Source organism: Schistocerca cancellata, chromosome 1 (genome assembly GCF_023864275.1).
Source record: "Schistocerca cancellata isolate TAMUIC-IGC-003103 chromosome 1, iqSchCanc2.1, whole genome shotgun sequence".
Classification (NCBI taxonomy): Eukaryota; Metazoa; Arthropoda; class Insecta; order Orthoptera; family Acrididae; genus Schistocerca; species Schistocerca cancellata.
The window spans coordinates 812,387,778-812,411,580 of record NC_064626.1 but is presented as its reverse complement, the minus strand read 5'-3'; the positions used below and the strand labels follow the sequence as shown (position 1 = coordinate 812,411,580).

Below are 23,803 nucleotides of genomic sequence, written 5' to 3'. Positions count from 1 at the left end.
GTGTGAAAAAGTCTAACAGTTACTAATGGAACAGAATCCACTTCTCATCACCAAGTTTTGTGTTATAGTCAAGATAGCCACACAAATTAATGTGTCCCAGGTAGCAAGAATAAATGAGCTTTATTTACTCCTAACAATGGAATACAGTCATTTGGACTTGAAATCAACACTACTTGGTTCCAATCCACTGATAGTCACTGACGTAGCACTGGGAGAATCCTGACAAGGCTGATGTCACTGTAGCCGCATCAGGTAGAGCGATAAGGCGTAAGGACAATCCAGCAGAGACGTGACAGACAGAAGCTTGTTGCCAGTCAGAGATAGCGTAGCTGATGTAGAAAAATGGCTCAATCACACAGGTTACAGACACAGCCAGCATAGTCCAGGAGCAACGGTCAGCTGTGTACACCCAGGCCCCAGGTGAGGTGCTTGTTGGGGACAGCTTGGAGGACTCAGATGATGATGATGATTATTATTATTATTATTATTATTATTATTATTATTATTATTATTATTATTATTTGGGTTTGTGGGGTCGCCAGCGTCCATACAATTTCCCAGTCTTTCTATTTCCAAGCTCACCACTTCCCAAAATGATGATAAGATGATGAGGACAACGCAAACACCCAGTCTCCCGGGAGGAGAAAATCCCTGACCCGGCTGGGAATCGAACCCGGGACCCTGTGAGAAGGACTCAGGGACACGGCATGAAGACTTGAGATCCAGTTCAGAGCAAAGGCATCATTGGCCAGTTGAAGAACTCAAACAAGGTATGGAGTGAGGACTCAGATGCAGCTCCAAGAAAAGGGCTGCGCTGAGACAAAGGGAGCGCCAATTAAGTGGCAGGCAACAGCACTTGGCGCTTACCCAGAGCAACTCTTGATGTGAACTGCCTCTGGTCCGCAAGGTGGCATCCTGTATAGCTGCCCAGCTGAATACTACTGCCAAGGTGATCTGTGGGCACACGATCTGCAGAAGAAGAATTGGAGTCCACGATGGCAGCACTAATTGCAGCACCTCACGTAGCATGCCTCTAGCAGCAAAGGTAGCACCATGTGTTACTGTGGTGGCTGTGGGAGATGTAATTGACAATGAACATGTTGTGCTTATGTTGTGATTGCACTGTTTATTCAGCCTCTTCAGCTGTGGTGTTGCCAGTGGCGAGGGGAGGTCACAGCCTGCAGCAGCTGTCTGTGTTGCATAATAGTGGATCCCATGGGGTACAATATTGATATGTATCTGAAAAATTGAAGCATTTTACTGTTTGGTTTTAATTTTGTAGCATCTGATTCTGCTGGCCACTAAAACTGCAACACCAAGAATGCAACTTGCAACAAAAACATCAAATTTGAATGAAGTGTACTATGTGCATGGATATGTACTGATTATCGGTTCAGCACAAGTGCACACTTTAGGTAGAAATACTGCCATTTACAATCTGTATATGAAAAACAATTATGCAGTGAGTTCCTCATTCATGAATCATATATGATCCAGCCACATTAATGTGACCAACAACCACCTTTTGCAGCATGGAGAGGAAGAGAGATACCAACAGGGATGTGGAGCCATGCCGACTTCAGTGCTGTGGTCAGCTGCACTAGGTTTCTTGGTTACAGATCCACGGCATGAACAGCCCAATCAAGGCGGTACCTCACTCTCTCTATTGGGTTTTAATCGGTGGAGTTCGGCAATTGGAGAGTCAGGTAAACTCATCCTGGTGCTCTTCGAACCAGGCACATACACTGCGAGTTGCATGACATGTTGCATTGTCCAATTGGTGCGTGTCACCTTGCCAAGGAAAAACAAACTGCATGTAGGGGTGGACATGGTCCCCAAGGATAGTTGCATACTTGTGTTGATCCATTGTGCCTTCCAGAGTGAAGAGCTCACTCAGGGAATGCCTCAAAAGCATTTCCCAGACAATGATTGTTGCAGAGTGTTTGCTTTCAGGCACTTCATGCCCCACACACAAATGGCCATCTATCCAGTGGAGCATGAAATGTGATCCATCTGAAAAGACCACCTGTCACCACGCAGCAAACATCCAGTTGCAGTATGGCATGAAATTTTCAGCCTTTGGCATTGATGAGCAGCAGTCAGCATGGGAGCATGAACCAGGTGCCTGCTGTGGAGGTCTGTATGCAGCAATGTTTGCTGAACTGTGATTGAGGAGTCAGTTGCACTTCTATTCATATTTACACATCTCTGCAGCTGTTGTTCACTCATCATCTGTAACCCGCAGTTCACCACAGTTGCCTCGGCATCAGTTTTGCCATGCATGCTATATAGTAACAACAGTGGCATGCGAACAGTTTACAAGCTTAGCTATTTCAGTAAAGCTTCCACTCTCAGCCTGAAAGCTAATCATCATGTCCTTCTGGATGTCAGATAAATCAGTCCATTTCTGCATTACGACTACAGCTGCACTGGTTCCTGAATCCCTCTGAAATGCTTGATACACCCTCCACTGCTAGTGCTACCACCTGCCGTATGTGAGTGATTATTGCATGTTGATGTCAAACATATGCAATGGTCACATTAATGACACTGGACCACATATCCAAATCTTGTTTTCTATGTGATGATCATGTTTTGGAAAAGCTTCCACTCTTGACCTGGAAGCTAATGATCATGTCCTTTTGGATGTCAGATAAATCCATCCATTTTCATATTATGACAATGGCTGCACTGTTTTTGCATCTCCCAGACATACTTGATATACCCATCACTGCTAGTGCTGCCACCAGCTATCTGTGAGTGTTTATTGCTTGTTGATGTCAAACATATGCAGTCGTCACATTAATGTCACTGGATCATGAATCTGAATGTTGCTTTCTATGAGATGGTCATGTTATACCTTGTGTAAAAAGGAAGAATGTTTACCAGCAAATATGTGAATTCAGCCACAGCAGAACTGTGGTTAATAGAGGCCACAGTTTATTGTTCCACTATATTGAATTGTTCAGTATCCCACAACTGTATCATAAACATTTAATTGATGGGTTCATACTCAACACTAAGCAGGTATCAATGTTCCCATGTCACTAGTGCCTAGGACGACTCGTATACTGTTCACTCGGCCATGAAGAATCATGCAGATGTGTTATGTACCTTGAGTCAAGGAACAGGCTTGTTTGCAGTAAGGTAAGTACCACACACACAGTGAGATGGTGTTTGAAGCATCACAGGCTGTCAGCATGGCAATTATCCCTTGATGTGGCAGCAGATAGAGGCACGCCAACAGTATGTGTGATGGTTTCAAGGAGAATAGACTGCATCCGTTACTTGGACAGCAAGCATTAAATTTCTGACATGTTAAGCCCTTTGATTGCTCCTATCTTTGTAGTCTCCATAATTTTATATTTGAACAAAGGTACAGAAGAGTGCATGCTGCTCTTTCTGTCATGATCTACCTCTATAGAAAGGGTATTTGACTGTGGCCATGGCCAATATATTCTCCAGCCTGTATGATACTAACTTTTGTGTCCTGTATAACCCAAAATCAACAGCTACACACAAGTAAAATTTCATCATTTGCTACCTTTCGTGCTGTTGTTATTTTAACATGCAGCATGCACATAACTATAACCCCAGAAAGATGCACAGTTATTTAATACAAAGAACAAAATTAACAGTAACAGACCACAGTCCATAGATCAAAGGCTTAATGTGGTACAACAAATTGCCAGAATCAATAATAGCACATTCTGGGGATTCATTTAAAACAAAAGCAAAATTGCTTATTGTAAATAAATGAACTAATCTATGTAGTATAACAGAAATTGTAAGTTAAAAGCAGATGTAAATGGTTTAAAATCAACCAATGGAGGAAAATTCTGTGTTTAGTGTTTTGTTTTTATTCTAGTATGAGCGAAACTCTCACACACACTAAAGCATTGAAAGTCTTAAGTTTCTTTGATAATGGGGGTGGGTTTGGGTGTGGGTGTGGGTGGGGGTGTGCCCATGCACCATCAGACAGCTTCCCATTCTCCCACAACCACTAGATGCTTCCCCCCAACCCTTCACAGCGAAGGTCTGCATGCTGCTAATGTGTTAAGAACAGCTCTAAACTACTTGAAACATTCCAACGTAATTGTAGTTGATATTCCACACAGGAATGACATAATATAATCCTCGGGTGTAAATAAGATAGTAATAGCTACAAATAGACATTATGCAGAAATCTGCAGCACTTTAGTTTTCATAGGATTGAAGCTCACAAATTTGGTAGAGAACCTTACACCACTCATGGCCTTCACCTCAACTGCTGTGGGAAAAATCATTTAGCGACTATAATTTGTCATATAACTACATCTCTGAAACAATCAGATCTGACTGAAGAGTGTACCACTACACAAGATAACTATAGGACTGGGTGTAGGCAGACTACATTGGACAACTGGCTGGTGAAAAAAAAAGGTAAAAGTGCTTCTTCACAATCTATCAGTGTGTGGAAACAGACCAAATTGGAGAAATAGATAGTGAAAAATACCTTCAAATTAAACTTCTTTTGGAGAGAAAACAATGTAACTGCTTCTGCTAAACAAAACCTGGCAATTTATCACCAAAACATTAGAGGCCTCTGCAGTAAGGTAAATGAATTATAATTAATATCCATGAAGTACAGACTATGCCCATGTTCTGTGCTTTAGTGAGCACCATCTTAATTCTAGTATAGAAAAACTTGCAATAAATAATTATTACTTAGCAACATCATTTTGTAGAAAGTGTAAAGTGGTGTTGCCATTTATGTTAAAAACAGTGTCACATGTAGAGCGATTGAAGTGCAGAATGATTGTTTAGAACAACATTTGGAAGTGTGTGCCATAGAATTGTCTTTGAATAACTCCCATATATCAGTAGTTACAGTGTACAGAGTGTAGTAACACGGTTCACATTTTCCGTCGCACTTCAGAGTATACCGGGAACTGTCTCATAGGCATGCCCGATGTGAACTGACTGGGCACGGCCTGTGCTGCCTGAGTTGTTGTTGTTGTTGTTGTTGTTGTTCCACCAGCAGAGGTCGCGGCCGAATTCTTGCGTGCCCTCTGGTGGACGGGACTCTATTTGTGGCAACTACCGTCCGTGACGCGCCGTGCCAATGTGCGCCTCCCGCGATCTTTCTGGTGGCTACTGCACAGAGCATCTTCAGGGAACTTAAGTTAGATGTTCTCCTAACATACTTATTCAAACACAAAAGAAATGTGATAGTGCTTGCGGACTTCAATGTAAACTTTTTAACAAATTTCAGAGACAGATCAGACCTAGAAACTCTGATGTCCACATATAATCTTGCTTCTGTAATTAGCTTCCCTACTAGAGTAACTTCATGTATAAGCACACTTTTTGATAATAAATTTATAGACCAGAGCAAAATAGGCGATACAACTATCAGGTAAGTCCTGACTGGTCTCGCTGGCCATGATGGACAAGAACTGACTGTAAATAGTGCAAGTATAAAATAGCTATGACAGTTAATGTTGAAACTATCCAGACTTTTTAATCACATCTCCAAGCCACAGACTGGAGACCTGTGTATAATTTAGAAAATGCCAATTCCAAGTGCATCTTTTCACTAACGAAGTGGCACTGATATTTGAAATACCTTCACAAAAAAAGTATAAGACCAAAATACAAAACATACCAAAAAGCCCTGGATAACCTGTGGCATTAAGATTTCATGCAAAAGGAAATGAGAGCTGTACATCAAAAAGTTTGTATCTGCACTCAAAAATTAATAAATCTAGTAATAAAATCAAAATAGTATGGGAAGTGATAAGGAGTGAGACTGGTGAAAATTTCCCAAATAGATCCCAAAACACTGTTCTCAGTAATGAAAGTAGACAAGTACAAAATCAAGAGATGGTGTCTAAAATTTTTAATGAGCACTTTGTAAGTGTTGCTGAGAAAAAAGGACACAGTGGCTCCTTAGAAGAGGCCTTAAAATACTGAAAGGTAATTTCCCAAATTCAATAGAGCAGATAGGTATAGCCCCTATAACAGGGGAAGTAAACGAAGTATGAAAGACTATTATTTCCTTAAAAAGCAAAAATTCAAGTGATGTCGACAATATCTCCAGCAAACTGCTAAAAGCGTGCTGCAATCAGTTCAGTGAAGTCCTAGTTCATACATTCAATGCTTCTCTGAAACATGGTATCTTAGCAAAGCCTCAGATGTTACAAACTATCATCCTCTCTCTCTTTTGACTACATTTTCTAAAGTCCTCAAAAAAATTAATATATGCCAGGATAGCCATTCACCTAGAAGACTTTGCAATAAATAGTAAAAACCAGTTTTGATTCAGAGAAGGTATATCCACAACTGAAGCTATATTTTCATTTACCAATAATGTTTTGGAATGCCTTGACACAAAGGCATTGCCTGTAGACATATTTTGTGATCTGTCCAAGACCTTTGATTGTGCCCGTCATAGAATACTTATAGAGAAAGCATGCCACTAAGGACTCCAAGGACAAATGGGCAAAATCCTATTTACAGGGCAGACAACAGAAAATAATGTTAGATGGTAACAATATGCAGGTAGGAGGGGTACAGTTCCTACTGGGGATCAGTAAATTATAGAGTTCCACAAGATTCTGTCCTTGGTCCCCTGCTATTTCTACAATATATCAATGACCTACTTTTGTCGTGAAACACAGCAATCAACTTTACAATGTTTGCAGATGACACAAGTATCTGAATTGGTTCACAGTAAATTCTCCACCAATAGACCTCAGCAAAACCAATTCATTGATTTACATTCTGGTCACAAAAGCCTCACTGGAGGTACACATTGCACATGAGAGCCAGCAGAAACAGAGGGTAGACTGTTTGAAATTCTTGGGAGTACATGTAGACAACAGGCTTGACTGGGAATATCACATTCTCCAAGCTCTGCAAAGGCTTAGTTCAGCAACATGTGCCATCCAGATAATCGCCAAATTTGGAGACATCATTGTCTCAAAATCTGCTTACTTTGGCTACTTCCATTCACTTATGTCTCATAGATTAATCTTCTGGGGTAATAACCGCTGTTGAAAAAAATCTTTACAAGACAGAAAAAGGTTGTCCAAATTTTGTGTGGAGTGCCTCCAAGAACCTCATGTCACAACCTTTTTAAGCAAATAGGAATACTAACCACTACTTCACAATATCTCTTTTCAATCATGACATTCATGCTTCACAATCCTCAATATGAAATGAATGACACATACCATCATCATAACATAAGAAGGAAATGTAACATACACTGTGACCTGAAAAATTTGTCTCTGGTGCAAAAAGGTGTAAAATATACAAGCACAAAAATCTTCAATGCACTTCCAAGTAATATTAAGTGTCACTAAGGTGATAATGTACTGTTTAAAAGTAGGCCAAAGGAGTTCTTGCTTGAAAAAAGTTACTATTCTTTAGAAGGATTCTATAGCTGAGATAGCTAAGATTATTTACCATGTATTATTGTGTGTTCGTGATTCAATATATCTTGCTGCTTTAATTTAATTATTTGGTGATCTGTAAGTCAAGAAGATGGTTACTTTTACTCTATAAAAATTGTTTAGATAAGACCTGAAAATTGTATCTTAACCTCTGTTTGAGAATGTAGTTAGAACCTACTGATTGTGTTACTTTATTATTATTTTTAAATTGTATTCTTAATCTTTGTTCATTGTCCTGATGGAAACAAATGTAATTATGAATTAAATGTTTTGACTTGTTCCACATCCATACCACGCAAAATATGGATCTATGGAATACATACTGCAATAAAATAATAAAATCTCCCTGTCTCCTGCCTCTCTCCATCCCTCACTCCACTCCACCCTGCACCCCCACTTCACCCCAGTACTCTCACTGTGGGCAAGGAATGAGCTGACAGTCAATATGTGTGTGTGTGTGTGTGTGTGTGTGTGTGTGTGTGTGTGTGTGTGTGTGTGTGTGTGTGTGTAGTACTCTCACTGTGGGCAAGGAATGAGCTGACAGTCAATATATATATATATATATATATATATATATATATATATATATATATATATATATATATATATATAAAAACAAAGATGATGTGACTTACCAAATGAAAGTGCTGGCAGGTCGACAGACACACAAACGAACACAAACATACACACAAAATCCAAGCTTTCGCAACAAACTGTTGCCTCATCAGGAAAGAGGGAAGGAGAGGGAAAGACGAAAGGATGTGGGTTTTAAGGGAGAGGGTAAGGAGTCATTCCAGTCCCGGGAGCGGAAAGACTTACCTTAGGGGGAAAAAAGGACGGGTATACATTCGCACACACACACATATCCATCCACACATATACACACACATGGTGTCTGTATATGTGTGGATGGATATGTGTGTGTGTGCGAGTGTATACCCGTCCTTTTTTCCCCCTAAGATAAGTCTTTCCGCTCCCGGGACTGGAATGACTCCTTACCCTCTCCCTTAAAACCCACATCCTTTCGTCTTTCCCTCTCCTTCCCTCTTTCCTGATGAGGCAACAGTTTGTTGCGAAAGCTTGGATTTTGTGTGTATGTTTGTGTTCGTTTGTGTGTCTGTCGACCTGCCAGCACTTTCATTTGGTAAGTCACATCATCTTTGTTTTTAGGTATATTTTTCCTTCGTGGAATGTTTCCTTCTATTATATATATATATATATATATATATATATATATATATATGTGTGTGTGTGTGTGTGTGTGTGTGTGTGTGTGTGTGTGTGTACAGGTTTCTCCTACAAGTGTGAGAAAGGAAATTCATTCCGAAAGCTAGCAAAGTTCTGTATGTTTACGCAGACTCATCTGCCTTATTCCTAAATAATTCATAATTCTCAACCAGAACTTTCCGTACATTATTATATTGCCTAAAGGAAATACAAAGATAAAATTGGAAATTGAAGTCCACATAATTTTACAAACAAAAATGGTCAGACTTGTATAACTCTGCAGAGAACACAACCTTATATCTAAATCAACATACACATGGAGACACCTAGACTGGAGGTAGGAGGAGCTCTTTTTGAAGTACTGAGAGGAGCACACACAGGCTCAGACGACTACTTAATTAAAATTAAAATCAAATTCACTTTATTAAAGAAAAAGATTGGAAAAACTAATAAGACAAAAAGGAGGTATGACTCACATAATCTAATTACAAATGACAAATACCAACAAATAACACAAATCATTAAATGAACAGGTGATCTAACTGGTACCAAATCTCAAAAGACAAACTGCTGAAAACCTAGCAAAAAAAAAAAAAAAATAAATAAATAAATAAATAAAAATAAAAATGCATCTTGGAGACCAGACTGTGACAAATTGAATGAAGAAAGACATGAAGTGTGGTTCAAGTTTCACACACACATAACAGAAGAAAATGTCATCAATCTCAAAAATGAAAGGAGCAAATTCACACAAAACATTAGGAGAATTAAGAGAGGATTCCATAAAGACATAATAAACTCAATAGGAGATAATCACCAAAAAACCATTTCCAGAAAGTACCACAAAACCTTTGGAAAACAACTACAACAGTTTGAGCCCCCTAGGCTAATACTGAAAGATAAAGATGAAAGAATGGCACACTCTAACAAAGAAAATGCAGAAATCATGATAAAATTACTTAATAAACTTCTGAACTGTGAAGAACCCAAAGAACTCTTACAAATTAACATAATACCCAATAAAAACCAAAACAATTTGACCCTCTAACTTTCTGAGAAGTAGAAAGGGCCCCCAAAGAACGAAAAAGTTATAGAGCATCTGGAGACAGCTTTTTGTTGAAATATGGAAATATTCAAGTGACACCGTCAAGACGATCTTACACAAGGCTCTAACAAAAGTTTGAATAACAGAACAATTACCCGAACATTGGACCACGGCTGTCATTCACGCGTTGCACAAGAAAGGAGACATTAGCAATCTGGACAAATACAAAGGAATCTCTCTCCTAGACTGAACATACAAGATTTTATCCAGGATCCTATATGGCAGAATCGAGGAACTAGAGCAGGAGTTAGGGGAATACCAGGGTGGTTTCAGACCACGGAGAAGCTGTGCAGAGCAGATCACTAGTTTAAAATTGATTATGGCATACTACAGGAAACAGAACAAAAATCTGGCAATAACATTTGTAGATTTTAAGAAGACCATATGACTGTCTCCATAGTCCTTCAGTACTACGAATTTTAAGGAATCTGGGACTCCATCCAAAACTAATTAAACTAACTGGACTTAGTCTAACCAACATCAAATCAGAAGTGAAGTACACAAGAGAAATTTCTGAACTATTCCTCATAAAAACTGGCTTAAGACAATTTGACAGTTTATCACCACTACTGTGCACTGGAATACATAATGAGAGAATGGTACAGGGATAATCCAAAGAACATAAGAAATGAGAGTGGGGAAAAGTGATACAAGTTTAAGCTGCTTGGGATTTGCTGATGATCTTGTTCTCCTAGTCAACAATGTTCAAGAAACCATGCAACATGAAATAGAGCAGAAAATGGGCCAAGAGTACCATTTGAAAAAAAAAACAGAGATTGTGCTAACTAACCCTTAATTGCAAACAAAACTACAAAACAAGAGCAGAAAATTAAAATTATTGATAAATTTAAACTTTTATGTGAACTCATAAGACACAATCTATATGAGAAACCAACATGGCAAAACAGAATCAAAAAACTGAACAAAAAAAATTACATCACCAAAAACACATACAACAAAAAAATCCAATCCACAGATGCAAAATTAAACCCATAAAAAAGTTACATGCCAGAAATAACATGCAGCTGAAACCATATTCAAAACAACTAATGTTGCTGAAGTTGGCAAAATACTAAAGACAGAAAGAAGAATAATTAGGACACACATAAAGAAACAACATCAAGTAAATGGACATTGGAGAATAGCTTCAAATGAAACAGTATAGAAGAAAATGGAATCAGTAAAAAGCACAATCAGGAAGTAACATATCTCATTCTTTGGACATTTTGTGAGAACACCAGAAACAGAATTAGTAAGAGAATAATAGAAATATTGTGGAATTGTAAGAGCAACATTGAATGGATCACAGAAATTAAGGAAGATACAAGAGAAGTCCAAATTACAGTAGACTACCTGAAAAACAAAACAGAGAAAACTGCAAGACACACAAACCAGACTACAAATGAAGATCAATAAAAAGAGACTACAGGAAGAGTGATCTCAGACAAAGAAAGAAAGAAAATATCTGAAAGAATGAAGAAGTATTGGGCAGACTGAAGAGCAAAACACCCTTTACATAATAAAAATTATAATAATCCTTTTAAAACTACTGTACTATTCTGTCTTATTGACTTATTATTGAACTGAATTGTATTATGGAATAACAACTACTTGTATAAATCTTTGTATAATTAACTAGAGTGGTCCAATGAATGTCACAAAATTAAAATAAGTACATTTGGACCTTTTCTTCAAAATATATGAACATTATTCAAAAAGAAAAAATGAGTTTCTCATATCAATACACATAACTGAAAAATCTAAAGGTATTTCTAGATACAGGGTGACAATTATTGAACTATATGAAATAAAATTGTCATAACTTCTGAACAGTTTACATTAGGACATTCAAACTGCATGGTTGGCCATGGGGTGTGTTGGGAATTAGTATGTGCATATGGATGTGTCTTGTTGTTGTTGGCCACTTTCATATGGATGGGTTCATCAATAAGCAAAATTGGCACATTTGGGGGACTGAGCACCCACATTTCATAATCGAGAAGTTTCTTCACCCTCAACGGCTGTGTGGTGTACAGTGCCCATCCATGGAATAATTGGTGTGACATTCCTTGGTAGCACAGTGACTACCGAACGGTACGTGAAGTTTTTGGAAGGCGATTTCATCCCCAGATCCAAAGTGACCCTGATTTTGACAAGATGTGATTGAAGCAGGAGAGTGTTTGATTTCCTGAAAGAGCACTCTGGGGACCACATTCTGGTTCTGGAGTACCTAGAGGTCATGCATGGGTCTTGATAGGCCGCCATAGTCTCCGGATCTGAACGCATGTCTCTCCTTTTTGTGGGAGACATGGTGTACAGCAATAATTCCAAAACCACTGCTGAGCTGAAAACAGCAATTCAGGTCATCGACAGCACGATGTTCTGACACTTCAGCCGGTCATGCAGAATTTCGCTATTTGTCTCCTCCACATTATTGTCAAGGATGGCAGGCATATCACACATCATACTGTTGTGACTTGGCAAGACAGCCAAGCCACTATGATTGGTAGCCGAAAGGCACGCGTTAAGCTCACGCAGGCTGGTGTGAGGTCTGGAACATTTAAGGAAGTTAGATTTTAGCAAAAAAGGTCATAGCTGTTGGAATACTTAACATTAATCCATAATGGGTGAACATCAGTCTGACGGTACATGCATCACAAGATAAATAGCAAATGATAATGGCGCCTTGCTAGGTCGTAGCAAATGACATAGCTGAAGGCTATGCTAACTATCGTCTCGGCAAATGAGAGCGTAATTTGTCAGTGAACCATCTCTAGCAAAGTCGGCTGTACAACTGGGGCGAGTGCTAGGAAGTCTCTCTAGACCTGCCGTGTGGCGGCACTCGGTCTGCAATCACTGACAGTGGCGACACGCGGGTCCGACGTATACTGGCGGACCGCGGCCGATTTAAAGGCTACCACCTAGCAAGTGTGGTGTCTGGCGGTGACACCACACATACCCTAAGTCCAAATATCTTTAGTGATGTTTACATGTTGAATAAAGTGCGTGCACACAGTAGTTTGTAACTAATTTAATTTTTTTTTCCGTATAGTTCAATAATTGTCACCCTGCATGTGCTATGCATAACAGTACATAAGAATAAGTCACAGAAAGAGAACACACACACCAAGAGACGCACAAATTAGTATTCTATTAGTGTAGGTAAAATATAGGTAAAAGGAGAGTTAGTGGTTATATACATAAAAAGTGGAATAAACTCCCAAACCACAGGCCACAGTGAATACTGCATTGAACAGCTATTTGAGTGCTGTACTTTAGATATAGACATGAAAATATACACAACAGCAGTTCTGACAACCTAAAGGCTTCCTATAGGGAATGTTTCAAACTTCACTAATCAATTAGAGGTGGTACTAATAAGATTTAGTAGAAATAACTGAGAAGTCACTGTATATGGAGATTTCACTTTGTATCATTCCGGTCAGCTGCACCTGGAGTTACTGATGTTCAGCTTTGGTTTGAACCCCAGTAACATTCTCAACAAGAATAGAAATATGTAGTGCAACAGTGATTTATTTCTAAATTCAACTGTATTTAATGAGACAGGAGTGAATTCCACAATAAATGGTTCCTCTGACCACACACCAGCAACAAGGCATCCCCATCAATCAGGTTTAATTAAGAAAGGAGAAGCAAAATGTCTCAAAATTGTTAATGCTGTCTCAGTTATGTTATTCAGAGAGAATTTGCAGGATGCAAACTGAAAGAAGTTTGCTTACCAAGAACACACAGTAGGTGAAGAATTTAATTCTTTCCTAAAAATATTCTTATAACATCATAAACCCACTTTCCTTCAAAACAGGTCAGGAGCATCTACAGCATAAGCACAAAACAAAGAGGAAGATTTATTTCAGGGAAAGGAATAGCTCCAACAGAGACTTTAAAAAAAATGCACTACAAACAGACTTGCAAAGTTCTTCAGGGTGTCATCAAAAAGACAAAGACAATGTACCAAGTACAAAAAATTCAAAATTCCAAGGAACAAGGCATGGACAATTCAGCAAGACAAATAATACTGCAGTTTCAGATGACAATACCAACGAGACAGATGATATGAATTTCAAACAATTGGCTAGTAAATTCAGTGAATTCCTCATAACTGTAACTGAAAACATGGGGATCAGAAATGGTCCATCGAAGACAGATCCAATAAACTTACTTAGACAGGCAACAGATACTTCACCAGCAGACATTAGTTTTTCTAACTCTTTTGCTAAAGAAATCACACAGAAATCATTAAAAAGTAGCAACTCTTCTGACTATGATGGTATGGCAGCCAAAGTAATTAAAATCTAATTTTTTAATGCCACCCTTGATTTACCTTCACAACTAATTCATAAATTGAGCTTAATATCCTGAAAGACTTAAGTATGCACTTGTAAAATCAATATACAAAAGATGAGCAACTGATCTTTAATTATAAATCAGTCTCTCTCCTTCCCACGTTCTGAATGATAGAATGTTAGGGAAATTCAATCAGACTACAAATCACTCATGTAACCTATTGTAGAATATTGCTCAAGTGTGTGAGACCTGTTTTATATTGAATATATGCAGAGAAGGTAAGCACAAATGGGCACAGGTTTGTTTGAGCTGTGGAAGAGTGCCACTGACCATGAGATGTTGATAGAACTCAACTGGCAGACTTCTGAAGAAGGTGAAAACTGTACTGAGAAAGTCTACTGATAAAGTTTCAAGAACTGGCTATAAATGATGACTCTTAGAATGTACTTACAATCCCCACACATATCTCCATATGTATTGTGAGAATAAGACTGGATTAATTACAGCACATGCAGAGGCATTGAAACAATCATTATTCCTGCACTCCATATATGAATGGAATGGGAAAAAGCCATAATAACTACTGCAGCGGGATGTACCACCTGCCATGTACTTCACAATGGTATGCAGAGTATAGCTGTAGATGTAGATTTTCTCAAACATTTTTTAAGAAGTAGTTTATAACAAAATACTGACCCATCATTTTGTGAATAATCTTTTAACAGGATCAGTTTGGCTTCTGTAAAGACTTCCCTGCTATGAATACAATACATGATATCTCATGAACTAAATTGCAATAGAACTTAACAACAAAAGTCACCTTGCTGGTATTTTCTGTGATCTTGCCAAGCTCTTTGACAGAGCACATCATAAAATTTTGCTAGGAAACTAAAATGTAATGCCATAAAGGTATTCTCTCTTTACTGAGGAAGTCATATTTTCACATTGGAAAACAGAGGGCCATGTTAGCAAATGATGCAACAGAAAAAAGATTAAACATTACATATTGTACACCACAAGTTTCAGTGCTTGACATGCTCCTGTTCTTGGTCTACATAAATAATTTAGTCAGAACAGTCAAGGACTCTTCAACAACTGTAATGTTTACTGGTGACGTAAGTCTTACAACTGGTTCACAGCCAACGATTTGACCCTCAGTCTTGCAAAAACTCATATTATGCAACTCCAAATAAAGGAAAATGAGGTACAAGTATCGGAAGAAGATATCAATAGGCATACAATGGATGAGGCTCAATGAATTTCCCAGGCACCCAAATAGATTTATAAATTGATGTGGCACTAGCATGTACGTAAGCTCAGTTCTACCCACTTTGCACTCAGAAATATCCCTCACTGCGTTAATCTGCAGGCAGGACTGCTAGCATACTTTCTTTCATTCAGTTCTATTCTATAGCATAATCTCTGGGACACTACAGTTCTGGTGAAAATTCTATAACAGTGGTCATCAGTCAGGATATTTGATATAACCAAACATTTAAAACCAAAGTAAAGGAATACCTCTTTAGTCATCCCTACAATTTATCAGAATATTTGGAGTATAATATTTGTATTGGATAGATCCTGATGTTGATAGTATACAGACAGCTGATAATGTTCTGCATATAAGCTTTCCTTGAAGTATTAGATTAAAAGAGCAACAGAAGGGTGGGGACCAGTGGCTTTCTTCAAAGTAGCTATCTTTCTCCTAGCAGACATAAAGTAATCTAAAACTAATTAGCATAATCATTTGAATAGAATAGCACTAATCACAATTTGTTGTTAGTATACTTTACAGAAGTATTCAACAAGGGATGCTTATGCCTGTTATTGTATAACTTGACTCACTGGACATCCATGAAGACATTCATGATGGGACTTACAGAACATGATATATGAGTAAATGCAGGAAACACTTTAGAAAAATCAAGACACCTGCAAAGGATTTGTCATCCTCGTATGGGAATTTGATAATATAAAATGGTGCAAGATGTTTGAAACCCTCAGAAAAAAGGAATAAGCTATAAGAAAAAATGGGTAATACACACTATGTACAAGAACCATGAGGAAACAATAAGAATGTAAGACTAAGAGATAAGTGCTCAGATTAAAAAGAGCACAAGCCATTTATACAGTTTTTCCCCTACTGTTCAACTTGTACTTCAATGGGGCAATGAGATAAATTAAAGGAATATTCATGAGTGGGATTAAAATTGAGGGTGAAAAGATGTCTATGGTAAGGTTCATTGATGACACTGCTGTCTTCAGCGATAGTGAAGAAAAGTTACAGGACCTGTTGAATGGAATGAACAGTTTAATGAGCTCAGAATATGGACCAAGCATAAACCATAGAAGGGTGAAAATTACAAGCAGTAGTATCAGCAAAGTAATGCAGGACATACAGATGAAGGAGGATAGGGCATACCTTGCGAAAAGAAGTCTACTAGTACCAGATATGCAAATGATCAAAAAATTATGAACCCTGCCTGTTGTGAGATGGAATGTTGCCTAGTGACAGTGCAGGCTTGTGATGTGTTAAGGACACTATATGAGCAGAGCAGAGATAAATGGAGAATCATTTTAGCAATGACAAAGACCACAAACGGGGAAAGCCACTGACATATGCAACTCTGACAAAGAGCAGACTGTTATGGCCCAGTGCCTGGAAACGAGCATCTCAGAAATGACAAAGCTAGTCAGCTATTTGTGTGCTATAGTCATGACCACCTATGGAAAATTGCTGAAGGATGGTGAAACTATGACTACAGGACAAAGTTTTGGAGATCCATGCCTTATCACAGTATGTATTTGGAGTGTTGTCTGGTCTGTTAAGTAGGACAGGCAATGATCTTTGGTAGATTTGATGACAGAGTACAGTGCTGCGCAGGCATAAGTGTTTTGGATTGTGCACTGCTCAACGCAAATTGTTAAACTTGGGGCTCGGAGGCAGATGACCCTCAGGTGTTCCTGTGTTTACTAAGCCATCAGCCACATTGCAGTGAGCATGGGATCATATAGATGGAAGTTTGGATCAATGGAAACGTGTCACCTGGTTGCATGAATCATGTTTCTTGTTACACCAGGTTGATGGTCATGTCTAGACACACTGTCATCCAAGCTAACAGCTGCTTGAAACATGGACCACACCATTGATGCAGGCAAGTGGGGGCAATATAAGGCTATGGGGAACATTAACCTGGGCTTTCATGGGGCCTATGGCAGTAATTGAGGGCCCCATGACAGCTGTCAACTGCATGACCATTATTGTGGACCAACCGAGTTCCTTCTTGCTCAATGTCTTCCCTGGTGACGCTTGCCAGCAGGATAAATGTCCATGTCAGAAAGCCAGAATTGTGCTACAGTGGTTTGAGAAGCTTGATAGTTTACCCAGGTTGATGTCTTGGCCACCTAATTCACCTGATCTGAACACAAAGCATCACATTCACAACAATACTGGACATCAGTTGTGTGGACACAAACCACCGGCCTGTAATTTATGAGAATTGTGTTAACTGTGCATAGACATCTGGTGCCACATATCTCTGGAAAACTACCAAGGATTTGTTGAATCCATGGCATGCAGAACTGCTGCTGTATTATGATCCAAAGATGGAAAACACACTCTTAACTAGGTGGTCAAAATGTAGTTATTCATCAGTGTAGGTGTTAACTCAAGGAACAAATATCTGAGGATGTACATATGGAGTACAGCATTGTATCGATGTGTGTCATGGATTTTGGGAAAACCAGAAAAAAAGAGAATGAAAGTGATTGAGATGTGGTGTTGCAGAAGGATGCTAAAAAGTAGTGAGATAAGAAATGAATGATCCTCTGCAGTATTGGCAAGGAAAGGGATGTGGTAAACACTGATGATAAGAGGGGGCAGTATGATAATACATGACTTCCATGGTACTAGAGGATGCCACAGAGGACAAAAACTGCAGAGATTGGAATACTCCAACAAATAATTGAAGATATTGACTATAAAGGCTGCTTTGAGGTGAAGAGATGTCTATAGGGGAGAATGTAATTGAATGAAAGGTGGGGCAGCATGGCATCCACTGTGTTTGATATAATGACATGCTGGTGCACTACGCTCTCTGGCCAGTCTTCAGTTTACTGCATTTTGTGTTAATTTATTATGAGTTTTATCATAATTACACAGTTTTCTGTTGAACAGTATATAACTCCGAAACACCGCTCTTACATTTACACTATGCAAGCCACTTTCCAGTGCTTAGCTTAATTTATAGTTCATACAATGTAAGCTTTCACGGCCGGTATTGTCTTCACTTAAAACTTCCGGGCTGATAGGCCATGGTCGAAGTATAAAACTGTCTCCTGATGTTTCGTCTCCGACTGTGGGAGACATCCTCGGAGTTCGCCGTTTTACCTCCGAGGATGTCTCCCGCAGTCGGAGACGAAACGTCAGGAGACAGTTTTATACTTCGACCACGGCCTATCAGCCCGGAAGTTTTAAGTGAAGGTTAATTTATAGTGTTCACCATTATTGCTCCTTCTCTAACAATAAGGGTCTTAAACTGAAACCCTTTATGCATGGACCAGTTAATGAAGTTTTGTAAATTACATTCTTTGTCAATAACTTACTGTCCATTTCAGCTTGCACCCTGGACAACTTCAAATGTACACCTTTACATATTTAGCAGTAATGAATATCTCCAGTTATTAATAATCAGTGGTGTAATCAAACAATAATGATTTTTCTTGTTTTTATGTGCAATGTGTCACATCTGTGTCTGTTCTGGGTCAGTTGACAGTCCCTGTGTCAACTGTCAATCCTCTGGAGATCTTCCTACATTTTGCTACATTTTCTGACATGTGACATCCATATATACAGTAGTATTGTCCACGAAAATTTCTTGAAGATATATATGTCCACTACCAATCCTTAATGTTGAAGCTGTATGGTTTTGTTAGCTGGCAGACACTGGGTTGGTTTTCTTTCTTTACACACAGTGGCAGCTACCATTTAAGAATGTGAGTGTTGTGTCTTACAAGTGTCTGTTGCCCTTGATGAGAGCATGAAGAGGTGAGTGTACATATCATTGAAAGTAATGGTCCTACACTGCCTGACCAAAAGAAATGAAGCACCCATAAGACACAATTGCATGTCAATGTAACTTCATACACATATGCACCACTGGCAGGTATGTAAATGAATAGTCACAGTTCTCTGTGACAGGTAGGATGGCAACCAGAGTGCATTAGTGATATTAGTGTTTGGTGTTGTTACGAGGCCTGGTAGGGTAAATGAGGTGTGGAACAGCATCAGATGTATGCCAAGTACACATGTCACACAGTGTTATTAGCATCTGATAGAGTTTGAAAGGGGTCTTATTGTGGGTCTCCATTTGGCTGGCTGGTCAAATCATGCAATATCCAAATTTGTGGTCCATTCAAACGTGGTACTGGCCTAATGTTGGGCTGCATGGGAATTTTAGGCAAGGCAAACTTGTTATCAAGATTCTGTTCAACCATGCCTATCCACCACAAGGGAGGACTACCGTATTGTGCACCAGGCACACTGTAGCCCCTCTTTGCCATCTGTGCTATTGGTTGGAGACTAGCAGCAATTGGACTGGGGAATTACCGTCCCATGCATAGCCTGCTGTTAAAAGCAACACAAACAACTGTGTTTTGTGTGGTGTTCTAACTGGGAAGTATGGACAGCTGATGAATGATGTCACATTGGGTTCAGGAATTAAATCACGGTTTTGCACTACCCTGGATGACCATCATCAGCGTGTGTGGTAGTGGCCTTGACAGGGTGCCATTCTTCCAACATCTCGGAGAACCACAACAGTATTTCTCCTGGCGTCATTGTGTGGGGAGCAATCAGGTAAAGGCTAGGAATAATTGAGAAACTCTGATCACAAAATGGTACATCAGGGAACTCCTGCATTCTCATGCGTTGCCTCTCATGCAGTAGTATTCTGGTACCATTTTACAACAGGACAATGCTCATCCACACTTTGCACACACCTCTAAGAACTGTATGGGCAATGCTGAGCATGGCCAGCATGATACCCAGGCTTTTACTGCATAGAACATGTGTGGGACCCGCTCAGATCAACTCTGTTCCAATTACAATATCCATGGCACCAATAACCAGTTACAACAGTTGTGGACCAGCTTGCCTCAGGAGAGAATGCAATAACTTTACGACCTCCTTCCCAACCAAATAAGTCCCAGCATCCTGGCCAGAGGGGGTGCATCATCCTACTAATAAATTGGCTCATAGTACCAACTTCTTTGTAATATGATTCAAGTTTGTAATCATTGAAATAACATCGCATACCATCTCAACCCATGAATTTTTATTTCATTCCCTTCTGCCCTTCGCAGAATACAATCAAAGCTCCATTCACATCTCTTGATTTTTCCAGCTTAGCAACAAAAACTTACTTTTATTTGCTTCATATCTTCAACTCAGTTGCAAAGCTAGTTGGTGAATGTAATTTTATTAAAATATCTCACCACAATGAAATCAAACAACGAAAAATTCAGGATGGAATGTAACAATATTTTGAAAAGGAAAAATGCTACTCACCATATAGCGGAGATGTTGAGTAGCGCGTAGGCACAACAAAAAGACTGTCACAATATAAGTTTTCAGCCATCATGGCCTTTGTCGAAAACAGACAACAAACACACAAACATTCTAGCAACTTTCCTTTTCATAATATTATCACCACAATGAAAAACACCTTGTTTGAATGATTGCCATCCCAATTTCCTTTTCTCATTCATGACACTCTCTCTCCTATTTAATGCAATACAAATGAGCTGTCCTCCTTGGAACTTTTTCAGTATCCTCATCAAGGAAATGCTCAACAAAATTCAGTGTCAAAATTCTTAATTTTTTTCTTCTGTGTGGACTCAGAGCTTGAACAAATAATGTTATACATCAGTATCTCCTGATCATAACCAAAATTACACACATTAGGATGAGTGGAGATACTCTTTCTCCTCACATGTCATATGTGAGCAGCATAGGGAGGGGAACAAATGATACTGACATAATATGTAATTTCTCTTTTATGTAATTTGGAGGCTTTTGGACTACAAATGTAAATGTATATAATGTAAGGTCTTTGTCGTGTCTCTGTAATGTTTTTAATGATAATGAGTGTCCCTTCAGGTGAATTAAAAATACCTGCACCACATACACATTCGCTTCTGACTTGAAACACTTTAAGCACGAGTGTGTTTAGTTTGTAATTAGTTTCACCTTTTTCATATTTCCTCCACTTGTAAAAATTTGATAAAGAATGTGCCTTTGCTTGCAAATATATCTGAATCACACATTCACCTTCTTTGAATACTGTATCTGAACTTATGGTTGCAGGCTGATATTACTTTGTAAGGCCCATAACTTAACTCATTCCATGTCCCTGATGGGTCTCCTGCATGATGATATTTATAGACCATGATGGATACTGAACTTGTACCATGATTATATTTTACTTGACCTGTTCATATAACGTAATGCACAGAACACTAGCTTGCAAAACGGGAGCCAGACCTGTATCAAATCCGTGTGGCAGATTAACAAATGTGTCTAGTGCAAGGGCCAGCCTGAGTATGCTTTTTACACAGTTTCCCACACTTGTTTAGGTAAAAGTGGACTGGTCCCCTATTTCCAACTCAAAAAGATAGGTGGCACACACAACTTACCTCCCTCAGATAAGTGACAACTGCAGTGACAGGAAGGGCACCACTCAGCAAAGTTATATAACATAAATGCGAGTACAGCAGATGCTGTGTGTGATGGGATTACCTCTAAGAAAGGTATGCCCAGTTTACATGTTAGTAATACATTTTTTTAAATATCATAGCATTTGAGTTCAGTAATTATGACAGAACATTGAAGGAAGGTCACAGTAAAACATTTAGCTGATGCTGCAATCATTAGAAACAAGATTACTACTCACAGACCTTATTCAAGGGGCCATTCCAACAATTGTCCCAAGTGATCTATGGAAAAACAATAACAACACTCAGTAAAAATTACAGTTGCTACCACTTACTACAGACAACACTTTTGAAACTTTGTGGATATGAAAATAAGTATAATGGCTTCCAAACTTGATTGAATAATGCGCCTCTCTGTATTCTTCCCCTACCATAAGTGTGTATGAACTGGAGATGAAGGAACCATGATTCAGATAATGTGCAACTGTAATTTCAATAAGGTCAGTAACAACTACGTATAAAGATGCTGCTTGTTTAGTTATGTGTCCCTCATTCTTCTCAATAAACAATGTCATTAATATACTGACACATCTACAGTTCTTATGCTCCCATTCAAAACTTCATCTTTAAAGCCCTTTCTGGTCTTTCTTGCAATAATCTAGCCCTCAACCCTTACCTTATAGTGTAATTAAACTTCACTACTTAACATAGCCTTCATTGGACTTTGGCCCCGTTTCTTACTAAGTCAGGCACTCCACTTGCATATCAATCCATACCACCCAATATTTGTGTATGACTGTAAATATTATTCTATTGTTCTCACTGTATCAGAAGAACACCTGATGACTTCAAGGGTCAAGCAATTAGCAACTGCAATTATTGCACCACAGTCATCACTCTCTAATAGCTGAGTGATTCTCTGCGATTGTTTTAATTTTTCATAAACATATCGATGCTAATGTTACTCTTGGAGCTGTACCACACAGGCAAATCTATTAAGCAGGGAAGAAAGTTACAGGGTGATGACCTACTGACATCAGGCTCTGTAGAGACAAAGTACAAATTACTAGTACAACTGGAGAAAAGATGGGAGAAGGAAGCGTCAGTACCCTCTTTGAAAAACCATCCCACTGTTCACATAAAGAGATTCACTGTAACTGTAGAAAATCAAACACCACTTCTCCCAAATTAAAACTATTAGTTATTTGACATTTGCCACATGACAGCTTTGAAATCAGGCAGACTTTTAATTGCTTGAATGAGGAGCTATTATTTGAAAGCTGCTGCATTGAATTTTTGGAATATGGCATATTAATTATTAGCATATATCATATCCCTGCCTATTCAACTACATGTGCAATTCTAGACAAATTTGAAAAATTTCTTGTGTAGGTTGCTGGTAAAAAAGTTATGTAAAAAGGTTATAATTTGTACTGACTTCAACATAAATGTAAGACTGATGACAGGTTTGCCATTTCCCTGAACGACACATTATCTACAAATAGCTAAACATTAAACATTAGCAAGTACACAAGTATAACAGCATCTTCTGCAACAGATATAGATAATATAGTGAGCAGTATCAACTATGATGCTACAGAAAAGTTCATCTTAGAATTACGTATATCTGACCATTCAGACCTTTTGTCTGATTGCCAAATTCAGATAAAACTGTAACAGCGAAATGAGCCAGGAACTTCAGCCAAGAAAATGTGAATACATCTATCTCAAGACTAAATGAAACTTCCTGGTCATTCAGCAATTTGTACTCAGTAAACACAAACTACAATGCTTTTAATCAGAATTCATGAGTTTTTTCAATGAATGTTTCCCCTTCAGAACAGCACATGACAAAAACTCATGGATAACTGAAGGCATCAGGATCTCTAGTATTAGAAAGAGGAAACTGCACATGGGAGCAAAGAACAACCTGGTGCAGAGTTTTGTCAGCTATGTAAACAAATACGAAAGAATACTTGGCAGAGTAGTTAAGCAGGCAAAACAAATGGCAAAC

The 23,803-nt window shown here is 38.7% G+C and overlaps 1 protein-coding gene across 2 annotated transcripts in view; it reads right to left on the bottom strand.

Moving 5' to 3' along the window:
• Positions 1 to 23,803, bottom strand: part of LOC126188128 (ubiquinone biosynthesis protein COQ4 homolog, mitochondrial) — a 104,045-nt gene that overhangs the window by 58,862 nt on the left and 21,380 nt on the right. Inside the window, exon 2 of one of the 2 annotated variants that reach the window (XM_049929619.1) lies at positions 22,033 to 22,071. The exons of the other annotated variant lie outside the window; for it this stretch is intronic. The gene's annotated coding sequence lies outside the window, so the exon portion shown is untranslated. The remainder of the gene's footprint in view (positions 1 to 22,032; positions 22,072 to 23,803) is intronic. 2 annotated transcript variants of the gene reach the window in all.